The following is a 12563-nucleotide window of genomic DNA, read 5'->3' as shown; positions in this document are numbered from 1 at the left end:
AAGACGAGGTCTAATGCCTTGGAGTCCATTTAATATCCCCTTACTGCTTAATTAATATTGGCCTATAATTTAATATTTATGAAGACAAAAAATACTTCTCTAACCCTGGGATTCTTGAAAGATGGAAGATTTCTGTCTCTACACTATGTCTTGCCTGCTTTGAGATAGCACCCTTTAAAACCTGCCTTCCAATGCTGTTTTCAATGCTATTACCACTCTCACAGCCATTAGTTTCAATGATCTTGTTTGTACCAAAACAGTATTTTCATACAAGAGCCACCCATGTTTTACTCATGAATATAATGAAATTCTGAAATGTCTTAAAATGCATATGCAATGTGGTACACAACACTAATCCCTCAAAAATACCCTTAATAAATTGAACATTTTGTTTATGCTTGAGATAAAGGGATAAGGCAAGCACAGATACTTTATGTTCCCTTACACACCATTTTTAATGAAAAGCACAAGAACATTATTTTGTTTCTGATTGATTGAACAATTTATATTATACTTTGATCCCAACCACTGAAATCAGAAAACTATTTCAGTTTGAATTCTTCATTTGTCCTCTAGTTCAATTCAAACAATACCTTTCATCATGTAATATGTATTTATAGTTTTTAGTAAAAAATAAGGGTCTTATTTTAAAATGAGTGAACATTCTAAAATATAGCTTGTACAGTAGTATTTTTATGAGACTGCATTAAATTTGTTTTCCTTTTTTTTCTAAAGCATTTATTAAAGTATACTTTAGTCACAAAATACAACCAGCCCCAGAGTTAATTTTGAAATGGCACTGATTTAATTATGTTATTGATGTTTTTGACATTTGTAAAACGTATTTTTTTGTACCACTTAAGCCATCAGGTTATGTTCAGAAACCTAAGGGCAAACCCTGGCGAATCTTCATGAATGTTCTGTTACTAACAGAAAGTAAAAGTCTGCTGTAAGTGTACCTTCTAAATCATCTCATCACAGACCAATTTATGAACCTCATCATCTGCAATTTAATTGCAGGAAGATGTTTTAGCACTCTGTGATTCTGACATTCAAATGTGCCTCCTTAGTTGTCAGGTCACTTGTGCACTTCATTAATTTTCTGCTCCCTTGTATCCTATATTAATTATGTTATTAGTCAATTTCTTTATTCCTGCTCTGAGTTAATAAATTGTAATTATTGTTTCAGCTGAATTTAATCAGGATCATCCAGTAAATTAGCACTCATTACTACCACCAAGTATGAAAGATCTATATTTTCTTACCACTTTCTTAATCCACATTCTGTATGCAGACTACCTTTGTATAGTGTTACATAGAACACATGCTATTTTCCATGGATCTAAGAAATAATTTTTGAGACTAGACTAACTTTTATTATAAAATATAATTTGGAGCATTTGGAGCCCGAGAGTCCCAGAGTCGTTTTGGCTGCCTTATGGGCAAATACGTATTAAATTGACTAAACCTCAGAATAGCAGCCAAAGTTGTCTGTGCACTTTAATTATTTTGACCTCCTAATGCTAAAGTAGTAAAGGTTTATGTGAAGGTGGAGTGAAGGATCAGTCTGGGCAAGGGTATTGTAATCTTCTCATACTCTAAGGAAATTAACATGGGTTTTGGAATAGATATCTTTTAATCCTGCACAGGAAATAGGACCTATTAAAATATGCAATTTCTCATCTTCAGGCTTCTGTATATTAATTAACCCCTTTTCCAATACATTATTATTTGGTCTAAGGTAATTCAGCCTTAACAGGGATAATTTCTAAGCAAACAGAATTTTCTGAAGACGATCTAAAAGAAGGGATGAATAGGCTCCAGCTTGTCATATTCCAGCCTAAAGGGCACATACAAGGGAAAAAGTAAAAACTGATTTAGTTATTGAAATTCATGAATTGTGTTGGTATTGTTCACATTTCCAATTTATTTCACATTTATTATTTAGGCACATCCATCCATATAAGGTGTCATTTGGTCATGCATATAAAGAATTATTTTTAATGATTGTCAAAAACAAAATAATTCTGGTGAAAATATTTAAGTAATAGCTATCTATTCTCCTGAGTGCATCGTATTAATTTTATTATATTAATAAATGTTACGTACACGTGCTCCGCAGCAATGACACATCAATGGCAAAGGCCGCCCTCGAATTGAATGTGGAAGGCCGCCGGCCCCGTGGACGAACATTTACGTGCTGGCTGGATCGGCTGAAAGACGACATGCGCCGCGCAAAAGTCACCTGCCCAGACGCCGCAGACCGTACTAAGTGGCAAAATAGGTGCAAACAAGCAGACCCCACATAAGTGGGGAAAATGCGAAGAAGAAGACGTTACACATCTGTGCTTGTTTTCAAGTCTTTCGGAACCATATTATTGGATTAATTTGCTCATTATTTATGCCCCGTTTATGTTCTTCATTGAGGGGTTTGGCAGGGAATTGCAATTTTGTTGAGAAAGAGACAGAAACGACAAAGACGGTCTAGGCAGCAGAGTGTGTAGAGGCTGAGTTAAGAAAGTTAACCCTCTCATTTTCCCGGCAGCCAGCCTGTATGTGTGTGGTTCTTACATTTGAAATAGGAAAGCGTTTTGCAATGAATGAAAAATGTGTTGCGATATATAAAAATACATTTAGCAATATTTAAAAAACAAAAATACTTCATTACATTGAATGCAATGTATTTTAAAATGAACATGAAGTTAATAAAGATACACAAAAGTTTAAACAATGATTTGAAAATATCTACAATTGTTAAGAAATCATTCTGATTCAAGTAAAACATTTTTTAGATATCTTAAAGTTAAGAAACTTTACGTTATTTATATACCTTCAGAACTGAACATATTTTAGCAGAACAATAACTTATTTTGATAGATCTTAAGAACATTTAAAAATATTGCAATTAATTAAATATATTTTAGTAGAACTGGAAATTAAGTTGAGAGATCTGAAGAACATTTAAAAATATTGCAACATGAATTAAATATATTTTAGTAGAAATGAAAAATATATTGAGAGATCTGAAGAACATTAAAAAATATTACAAGATGAATTAAATATAATTTAGTAGAACTAGAAATTATTTTGAGAGATGTTAGGGACATTTAAAAACATTGTAATGACTTAAATTTATTTTATACAGGTTTAAAATAGCTAAAAATTGATTTTCTATATCCATTTTTAGGTTGAGGCCGACAATTTCAGGAAACCGCTAAAACATTTTATGTCTGAATGTATTAAAGATATGAATGTAATATATCTAATTATTCTAAGATTAATTAATAAATAAAATCCTCAGCTTTAGAAATATTGCCATGCATCTTCTATCAAATTTAAAAAATTAAAATATCTTTTTGAAAAACCCTTCCTACAGAACAAGAATGGAACAACTAAACTAAAACGTCATCAATCTCAGTTAATAATGTGGTCCACAGTAAATGGATCTGCAGATTCCACAGGCTGAAGTAATTGATACTCAGAGAAGAAAATGAAATAAGAAAACAAGAGTCCAGCAATACTAAAAGGGATTTGTGAAGTTTCCAGCTATGGATGGGTTGTCACTAAACCCTTCCTGCACTGTAACTTCAGAATTCTCTCATATGCTTTCTTTGGTTCTTCCTACCAACCTCTGTGCTTAATATTTTGGCTCATTCCCTTTTTCTTCCACTTCCCAAAAAAGTTCCACAGTTAAAAGGTGTGTTTTTCTCCTTTTCTTTACTTTTATAGAACTTCTGCTCAATAGCTGACACAGTTCAGCATGTGGATTTCTGTCTCTTGAATTATTTTGCACAGATTACCTGTCTTTTAAAAATGGTATTAAATTAACTGTGTTCTACAGAATATTGTGTCTGTTCCTTCCCTTCATTTTGTTGTTTTCTTGGATACTTTTTCACAAATATTCAAAAGGATATTAGAATTGTCCACAAAGAGAAATCATGTCAATACTAAAACCTAATTTATATAGTGCCTTTAAAGGTGACTTCTCAAAGCGCTTAGAGTCATAGGACTGCCTGATACCCAATTGGCAACTGACCCTTAAAGCTTCATTTTCTCTCCCATGGATGTGGGATATTTAAGTTATATCCTTATCTAATCAGTGACACTTGAGATCAACAAGCTTAATATCATTATTTTCCTACAACCTACAAACTCTTCCTACAGTAGGTTATGAAGCTTATCACCTTGTTCTGCTGTTTTAGGAGTATTGTAATCTTCACCTTTATTATACCTCCTATATAGCCCCAACTGCAAAAGCTAATGTCATGTGCAAGCCATATTCCAGCATTCTGTTATATGGATTTTCTTTTCTTTTCTTTCTTAATGTGCTTTACAGTGTATGGATATGAACAAACAGACAGTACTTCACACTTGTGGTTTGCCAGGAAATTCTAAGAACTTTACATCTGTGGCAACTATGACATTGTCTCTTTTTTACTCAGAGGCAAATGATCCAATATTATTCTAAATAAGGAGATACAAAAAGCCATTTGACCTTTTTCACATGTTTTACATCAAACATGTGCCTTTTCTGTTGTTTGCTATTGATTTTGCCTACTGTATATTATCTTGCCTATATTTGGTTTGGGTAGTCTTCAATCATTTATGTAAAGATTCTATTCAATGATTAACTGTATGTTTCAGGCTAGAGTCTTCACAATTAGTGTGAACCTTATCTTGTAAATGCTGGGCACCCCATTAGACATGTGAGATATTACTTTACACACACGATCCAGCTAAAAATATTACTGTTATTATCTCCATCTCCTGGTTTAATAAACAAAAACTCAAGACACAAAAAGTGTTTTGCAATATTACAAAGGGGAGTGGGTACTCTGTAATAGGTCTACCGAGAAGGGGCACTCAGATGAAATGCAAGCTGAACCATATGTACTGGACATCATTGGTTCATCTCAGCGTAACATTTTTACCTAACTGTAACTGTGAGTCACCAAACAAAATAGTAATCATCATAGTAAAATTTCCAACAAATTTTTAAATGGTTTCTGAATGCTTCTATGGATATCAATGGAGTTGCCGATGTATTGTACATATATTGGCATCTCCTGTGTGGGCCTTAGTTGATTCACTGGAGTCTTTACTGCTGCTCACTAGGATTAGTGTTCCAGCCACCTGCACAGTTAGAATGCCATGACTCCGAGCTAAACTCAGCAGAGTTTCAGTATTAGAAATACCTTAGATGGCATGATGATAAGCAGCCACTGTTTAGTTTACAGCTACAAACCTTCCTCACAGTACCATTTGCTGAATCCATCACAAGAGCCTTGAAACTAAGCCCTCAGTTGCAGTATAATAAAATAGCTGAACTTGATTTCATGTCAAAAACTGGATCTCTGACTCATACGAATGTTTTCCACTGCATCTGGATCTCTTCAACTGTTAGAAATTAGAACAAATGTTTACTCTTAACCCCTAGAATGCTAAAAATGAAAGCTTACAGTTTTTACTGAGTCGTCTGCAGTATGCACATACTGTAGAGACTGAGTTGGTTTTATTGGTTTTATTCCAATAGTCCAAGTTGTACATTGGGAAGTTTATTTTAGCCTCATTTTAGCCTGTGGCATAATAAAATGAATATGCACAGATAAAATATATATATATAATTTACGATGATACTTTTTTTTCCTGGTATACATCTGATATGTCAGAGAAGGTCCTTGCATACAACCAGTCTTTTTGGAAAGAGGAATTGAATACATTTGATTCTGTTTCCAGCTTTGCATCAATCCACATTCCCTCATGCCTTCACCTTTGCAGTATCTTTTCCACTGAGTTTGTAGGGAAAGGTCAAGATGTCATCTGTACAGACAGCAGAGTGGGATATAACATAAAAAGTTTACTTACTTTATAAAAGTTTATTGTTATTAAACCACTGAAGCACTTTAATGTATTGTCCGATACCTTTAAACAGATGGCATATTTCTCCATATAATCATGTAATTATCACTGTGTTTGTTTAAAGGACAAATAACAATTGCATTTTAATATTTCAGATGGGCATTTATGTACTTTAAATCTCTATTACTACTCAAATAATTAGTTTTGCTGCTGTTGTATATGGTATAGTGTAGATATCAATCTCTGAATCTGCTTTTTCAAGACTAAAGTGACAAAAAATGATACACTCAGTCCACACAAAAAATGATAAGGGATAATAAATCTTTCTTTTTTACCACAAACGTTCTCTTTTGTGCACAGTTGGTTCGGTATCGCAGTAGTGTTCTTTTGGTGTTGAACGAGAATCAGGTGAGATTACTGTTTCATATTCAGAAGGTGAATTTTTCTTCCTTACCAATTACAGTGGTGATTTAGATTTGTTGCAGTATTCATGTGTTCACAACCTGGAACACAACCTATATAATTGAAAACCTAATTTTCAATTATAATAAATTTAATAATTAAACAAGATAGTATTAATTTTAATATCACTAATGACGTTTATGTCTACTGCCCTTACAAATTATGTATGTTTTACCAAATTTAATCTATTTCATTAAATACTTAAGAAAACATTTTATATTTTTGTTTCCTTTAGAAAGAAAAGGGTGTATTTATTTCAATAACTCTCAAATTAAGTTTTGTTTGACTTCTGACAGACAATTATTAACTGGTTTTGCATGAGGATTTTAGATGAGATAGTGGTAAATGTAGAAAATAAAGTTGTACTGAAACAAAGTGCTTCAGCTCCTAACTTTTGGAATTGTTTTTAAATTTGTAACATCTGCCTGCAAGATGTTTTTAAAGAAATGCAAGGTTAATATTGTTGAATGTTGAGTGTGACCTTTTTTAAAAATGTTATATCAATATTATTGAATGTTGATACAAATTGTCAGCCTTGGATTTGTTATCATAACTCTTTTGTATGATCTCATTTTCCTCTCAAAAAACAATTATACAGTAAAATAAAAATGTCAGCTGTTATGCCCTCACTTAAACTAGAAAAGCTACATTTGTTAGCTGTTTAAATCTGTTTTCTCCATTTTTATTTAAATAAATACCAGGTATTACATTCACACCTCTATTGTGACCCATTAATGTTTAATAGCAGACTTCCTTTAGAGATGTTGTTAAGTATTATGTACTTGATATGTAGTACTTAAATTTGGCAAATAATTAAGGTAGCAGGAAGATAAATTAGTATGAATACCTGAAGTATCAGATGATATTAGCATCTTCACTCAAACTATTAACAGTCTGGTTAAAAATAGTAGAGCTGTGACATAAAAAACTTTGTAAATGTTCTGAAGATTTAGTGTGCTGAAATTCATTCTTAGGCCAATCAGTGTTTGAGCTGATAGAAGTCTCTTCTTTGTCGAGGAAGGTCACAGGTTTGAAATGTACTGTCATTCAACTCTCAGGCACAGTGAATAGGAGCACAGGAGGTGCTTTGCTTTAGTTGATAAAATCATGCTCCTGTCGCTTCTGCAGATGTGTCACATCATTTGTCAAGAGACTGGTTGACCTCAGTGCCCTGACCTAATCCTCTAAAAAACCTCCCAAGGACCGGGGAAGACCATCTCTGGGAAAAAGAGCATTTATCTTTAAAACCTAGAGATGTGTTAATTCTAAGGCCTTTTTGTTTTCTGCATTGCCTTCTCATACTTAAAAGTATGTATTCTTCTAGAATACATATAAAAATCCACTCAACATATTTTCCATAGTTTTTTCAAGTTGAAAAACAACTAGTCATTCAACTGGATTTTGTTGATAGAATTAGACTCTTTTTCATCTTAGAGTAAGCAAAATATTACAAGAAAATACTTGTGTTTCTTATACTAGTTATAAAACAAAAATCTTTAAGAAAATCTAATTGTATAAAACATAGGTCTTTTGCTAATGAGGTTTATTCTTAGTATTCAATGAATGCATTCACTGTTTCCCCTTAATTTTATACATTTCCCTTAAGGTATTTTTATTATTAATTACAGGAGATGAAAGAATGCTATTTTCTTTTTTTACAACACAAACAGAGAAATAAAAGTCATATCAGTTTCTGCATTTTAACAAAAATGTTGGCAGCTGCTTGTAATTACTTTAATAATGTTAAAATGAGATGCAGCTGATATTGAGCTGTAGTCTGTTAGGGACTATGTCTTGATGGGGTAAGACCTTGAGGATTTTATTAAATGCATATGAGGAGAGTGGATGTCATTCATTTTCTAGCCATCAGAATGTTTTGGATTGTCTAAACGTTTTTCTTTCCATCCATCCATTATCAGAAAACCGTTTATCCCAAAGGAGTGTCATGGCAATCCGGAACCTATCCCAGATGCCTAGGGCACAAGGTGGCACATACTGTAACAGCCCTTGCTAGTTCATAAATAAGGAAAATGGGACAATGTACAGTGTTGAATCAAAACTAGGCAGTACAAAGTGTTTAGGAATGTATATTTCCTGTCATTTATATCAGAACTGAAGTAGTGTCAACACAGTAGCTGTAAACTTATGTGTTCTAACAATGAGCAGCACATGGGTGCAGTGGTTAGCATTGCTGCCTTGCAGTGTTGGGGACCTGGGTTCAATTGTGGACCTACGATGCTACTGTATCTATGCAGAGTTTGTATGTTCTCCCCTTGTTCACATGGGTTTCCTCTGGGAAGCTGATTGGTTTCTAGGAAAATTGGCCCTGGTGTACCCTGCCTTGTGGCCATTGCTTGCCAGGATACGTTCTATAAAAAGTTATTGAAAGAAAATGATGGTTTGCAGTAACAAACAAAAGCAATGCAAATCAAGGCACAGAAACTGACACACAACGCTGAGTTAGATTAGTTAGAAAAGTTATTAACACAACAATAATAATAATAGTTACAGTTTATGATGTCTTTTTAGATGTGTTTGCAAATTTACTTTCTTGTTTTACGATTCAGATTTAAGAAGAAGCTTATATTCATGATGATTCACAGCCTTCCAATTTAGTTAAGAATATTTAAGCTTTAAGCTTTAGGCTTTAAGCCTTATTCAACTTATAATCAGCCCAACTCACAACAAAGGTCACACATTGGACTTCTAATTGTAAATGATTCTTTTGTTTTTCACTTAGAGTATTTGTTGAATTGAGGAACATTTTCAAATCTAATGAATTCAGGGCTTCAGAGACCGATTGCATAACAGCTCAGTTTCAACTCCAGTTAAGGTTAGGGATAGCAATCTTAAAGGAATTTGAACTTCATGGCTGGATTTTGGGGCCCAAGCGAACTTTAGGAAGAGCGATACTTTTCTCTCAACTTCAATTTTTTGTGCAGATACTTTTGGCACTGTTCTGGAATTGTATTGCAAATATGAGTCAGATTAAAAGCTTTCAGAAAACCTATTTCACTGGGTACACTCGCTCAATTTTGTCCTTTCCTATGGAACCAGAAGTTTAAATAGAGTCAAAATTGGATGGTTCTTCAGCTGATTGAATATTTGCATTAAAAAGATACATTATTGAAGAAAGTTACTTAATGCTTTTCATGAATGGGTTTGATTGTTTTAAGCTCATATGTATCTTATTTTGCACTTGGCATTTCTGTTGACCTGGCTATTCTCTTTTTATTTTAGAATTTTAGAATGCTGCAGTTGCAATTTAATTAATAATCATCTCATTGCAAATAACCTTTTTGAACCCTTCCAATCTGGTTTCAGACAATTTCACAGCACAGAAACTGCCCAGTCTAATGATCTTTTTATGGCTCCTGATTCAAGTTCTTTATCTAACCTTATTCTCCTAGACCACAGTGCTGTTTTTGACATTGTTAAATATGACTTTCTCGTCTTGAGACTGGGTACAGAGTTTCTGATATTGCTCTTAAATTGCTATTAAATGGTTCAACGTTTACCTTACTTATCACCAACATTTTGTCTCACTTGGGTGTTAAGTTCCGAAGTTGGCTTCATTACGTCTGGTGTTCCTCAGGGCTCAATACCAGGTACACTATTATTCAGCACTTACTGTACATGTTCCCATTTGGTCAACTATTAAGATCACATGGCCTGAACTCATTTCATTTCTATGCTGATGACATTCAAATCCATACAAAAACATAACACTGAAGTGGCTTTCTCTGCACTCCCTAATTGCACCTCTAACATCAAAACCTGGAATACTCAAAACTTCTTTCAACTGCAACAATACAGAAGTAATGCTTCCAACATAACATTACTTTATTAGCCCTATCCAATTTCTTGCATTAGGAATTTGTCTTTTTTTGCATAACCAACTTGCTCTCCATGAGACACAGTCATACAGACAGGGAAAGAGAAGTTTGGGGTCAGGGCGCAGGGTCAGCCATTGTACAGCACCCCTGGAGCAATTGGGGTTAAGGGCCTTGCTCAGGGGCCCAAAAGAGTAGGATTCCTCTGCCAGCTGCGGGATTTGAACTGGCAACCTTCCAGCCACAGGCACAGATCCTTTGCCACAGAGCCACTGCTCCACCTCTGGAAACCTCACATCAAATATGTAAAGCCAATTAAAATATCCCTTCTGCATCTGTGGGTGGCACTTTGCTTGAATTCCAATCTAAACTAAGAACAGTATTTGATCTGGACTTGATGTTTGACCCACATGCAAAATATTGTTAAAATACCACTCTTCCATCTCAGAAATATCAACAGACTTGTGTCACGGATGTCGGAAGGACGAACCGTGGAATGACAGGAGAGCGAAAAGACCCTATGCATAGCGGTGAGACGGGGGTTAGCCCGGGCTCAGCTGTTCAGGGAATGCCATATAGAAACCTATGCCCTCAGGTAGCAGACGTGGGGCGACCTGGTGCTAGGTGGGTTTCAGGACATCAGAACGTCAATGCTGAGCAAGGGCAGAGTGCAAGACCTGGAAATATATAGCCCCAGGGAAAGAGAGAGACCGGAAAGACAGCAAGGCAGGAAACTAGGGACAGGACAGAGTAGGAGCGCCCTCTGGCTGCAGAGGGCGTGACAACTTGTCTCTTTAGTTGAAAAGCTGGTCACCACTTTTGATTTCTCTAGAATTGATTATTGCAATGTCCTACTCTCTGAGGTATCTAAATCCAGACTAAACGAACTTCAGAATGTCCAAAAGTCTGCAGTCAGAATCCTGATCAGGTCATGTTCAAGTCATCACATTACTCCTGTCCTGGAATCGTTGCACTGGCTTCTTAAAAGGTTTTGAGTTAACAAAATCCTCATACTCACATATAATACTCTTGTGATGTCCCAAAGCCATCAAATTCTATCCCCTAGGATATCAGAGTCACCTTTCTTTAGCAATTTAAAATTCACACTCAGATACTGCTTCTTGGCATCTCTTGCTGCATTCTAACCCTTTTTTTAAGTGTACTTATTGTGTTGTATCCTGTCTTTTTGTAGAGCTCTGAGTACCTACTTTTAAAGGTGAAATATAAAATAAACTATTATTATAATAATACGCCATTCAAAAACCAGGTATGATTCAGCAATGAGTTTTATTTTGTATGGTGTAATGTAGTGCTTTCTTTGTCCTTGCAGTGAAATTAAAACCTGCTTTGGATGATACTTGCCAAGACAGTTTTTAGGGAATGATGACTTACATTTGAACTAAAATATAAGATTTTTCTGTATAAACATGCACATTTTCAGTTTTTATTAGCAGTACAAAAGGTGAAATATTTCAGATAAATACCCTGGTAAACCTAAAAATGTTTAAAATTAATTCAGCACTACTTTCCTTGCTATTTAAGAAGCACATTTTCAATTATTCTTTAGAAATATATATTTTTAAAGCTGCTTAAGTAGAAAAGGTATAAAGGTTTGGCTAAAGAGGTTCTGAATAAAATAACCGAAATTTTATAAACCACTCCAGAATGGCTGCAATGCATTAGCAGACTTTCTGTTAAAAGGAAAGGATAGGTAGACTCTTTACTTAATGCTACAGTATATTCTAATGGATTTGAACTTTTTATTAAGTTCAAGTCATTACAGCATAACAACAGAAAAAGATTTGTTGGTGACATGTGAACAGACGAACCTGAAGCACGCCATAGGAATTTTAACAAGAGCTATAAATAAAAAATTGCTAAAAGCAGCAGGAGTAGGTGTACAAATGATTGACATTTTATAATGTTTTGTTTCATTTTGTTGTTACGTGTTGATACTTCCTAAAATTAACTGAAGAAACAGTATTAATTTGTTGTCTGTTGACACTAAATCAGCTTACTATGCAGTGTAATACAGGTGTTCCATCTTCCCAAGATATTAATTAATACTAGCAAAGTAGAGCTTTTTATTTGATTCAAGAGACAATAGAAATAACACACGACTGACAGCAAATTCTGCAGAATGGTTTCACAGATCAAGATTATGTACAGTATACTCATAGATTGTTGTGACAGAGCAGACTCCAGCCTACAAACCCTTATGCCCTGCTTGAAGGACCTCAAAATGGCCATAAAATAAAAACTAAAAATGATATCTATACCTACCTGAATGGTTAGCTCCTATAGTCTGAGCTAGAGATGTACTATACAGTATAAGGAGGTGTTGTTTGGAGTAGAGGGGGGTGAGTAACTGAAAAGTACAGTAACAATGGTGGAATGGTGGAATGCCAA

General features: G+C 34.5%; 1 non-coding gene across 1 annotated transcript; it reads right to left on the bottom strand.

The window, feature by feature from the left end:
* Positions 1 to 1350: 1350 nt before the first annotated feature.
* Positions 1351 to 1472, bottom strand: LOC138237908 (small nucleolar RNA SNORA5). Its single transcript, XR_011189228.1, has one exon. It is a non-coding gene; the product is annotated as a small nucleolar RNA SNORA5 (small nucleolar RNA).
* Between the last annotated feature and the right edge of the window lie 11091 nt (positions 1473 to 12563).

The sequence above is a fragment of the Lepisosteus oculatus genome, chromosome 3 (assembly GCF_040954835.1).
Source record: "Lepisosteus oculatus isolate fLepOcu1 chromosome 3, fLepOcu1.hap2, whole genome shotgun sequence".
NCBI classification, from domain to species: domain Eukaryota; kingdom Metazoa; phylum Chordata; class Actinopteri; order Semionotiformes; family Lepisosteidae; genus Lepisosteus; species Lepisosteus oculatus.
Note: the sequence above shows the minus strand (reverse complement) of the source record. Positions and strands in the feature narration are given on the sequence as shown.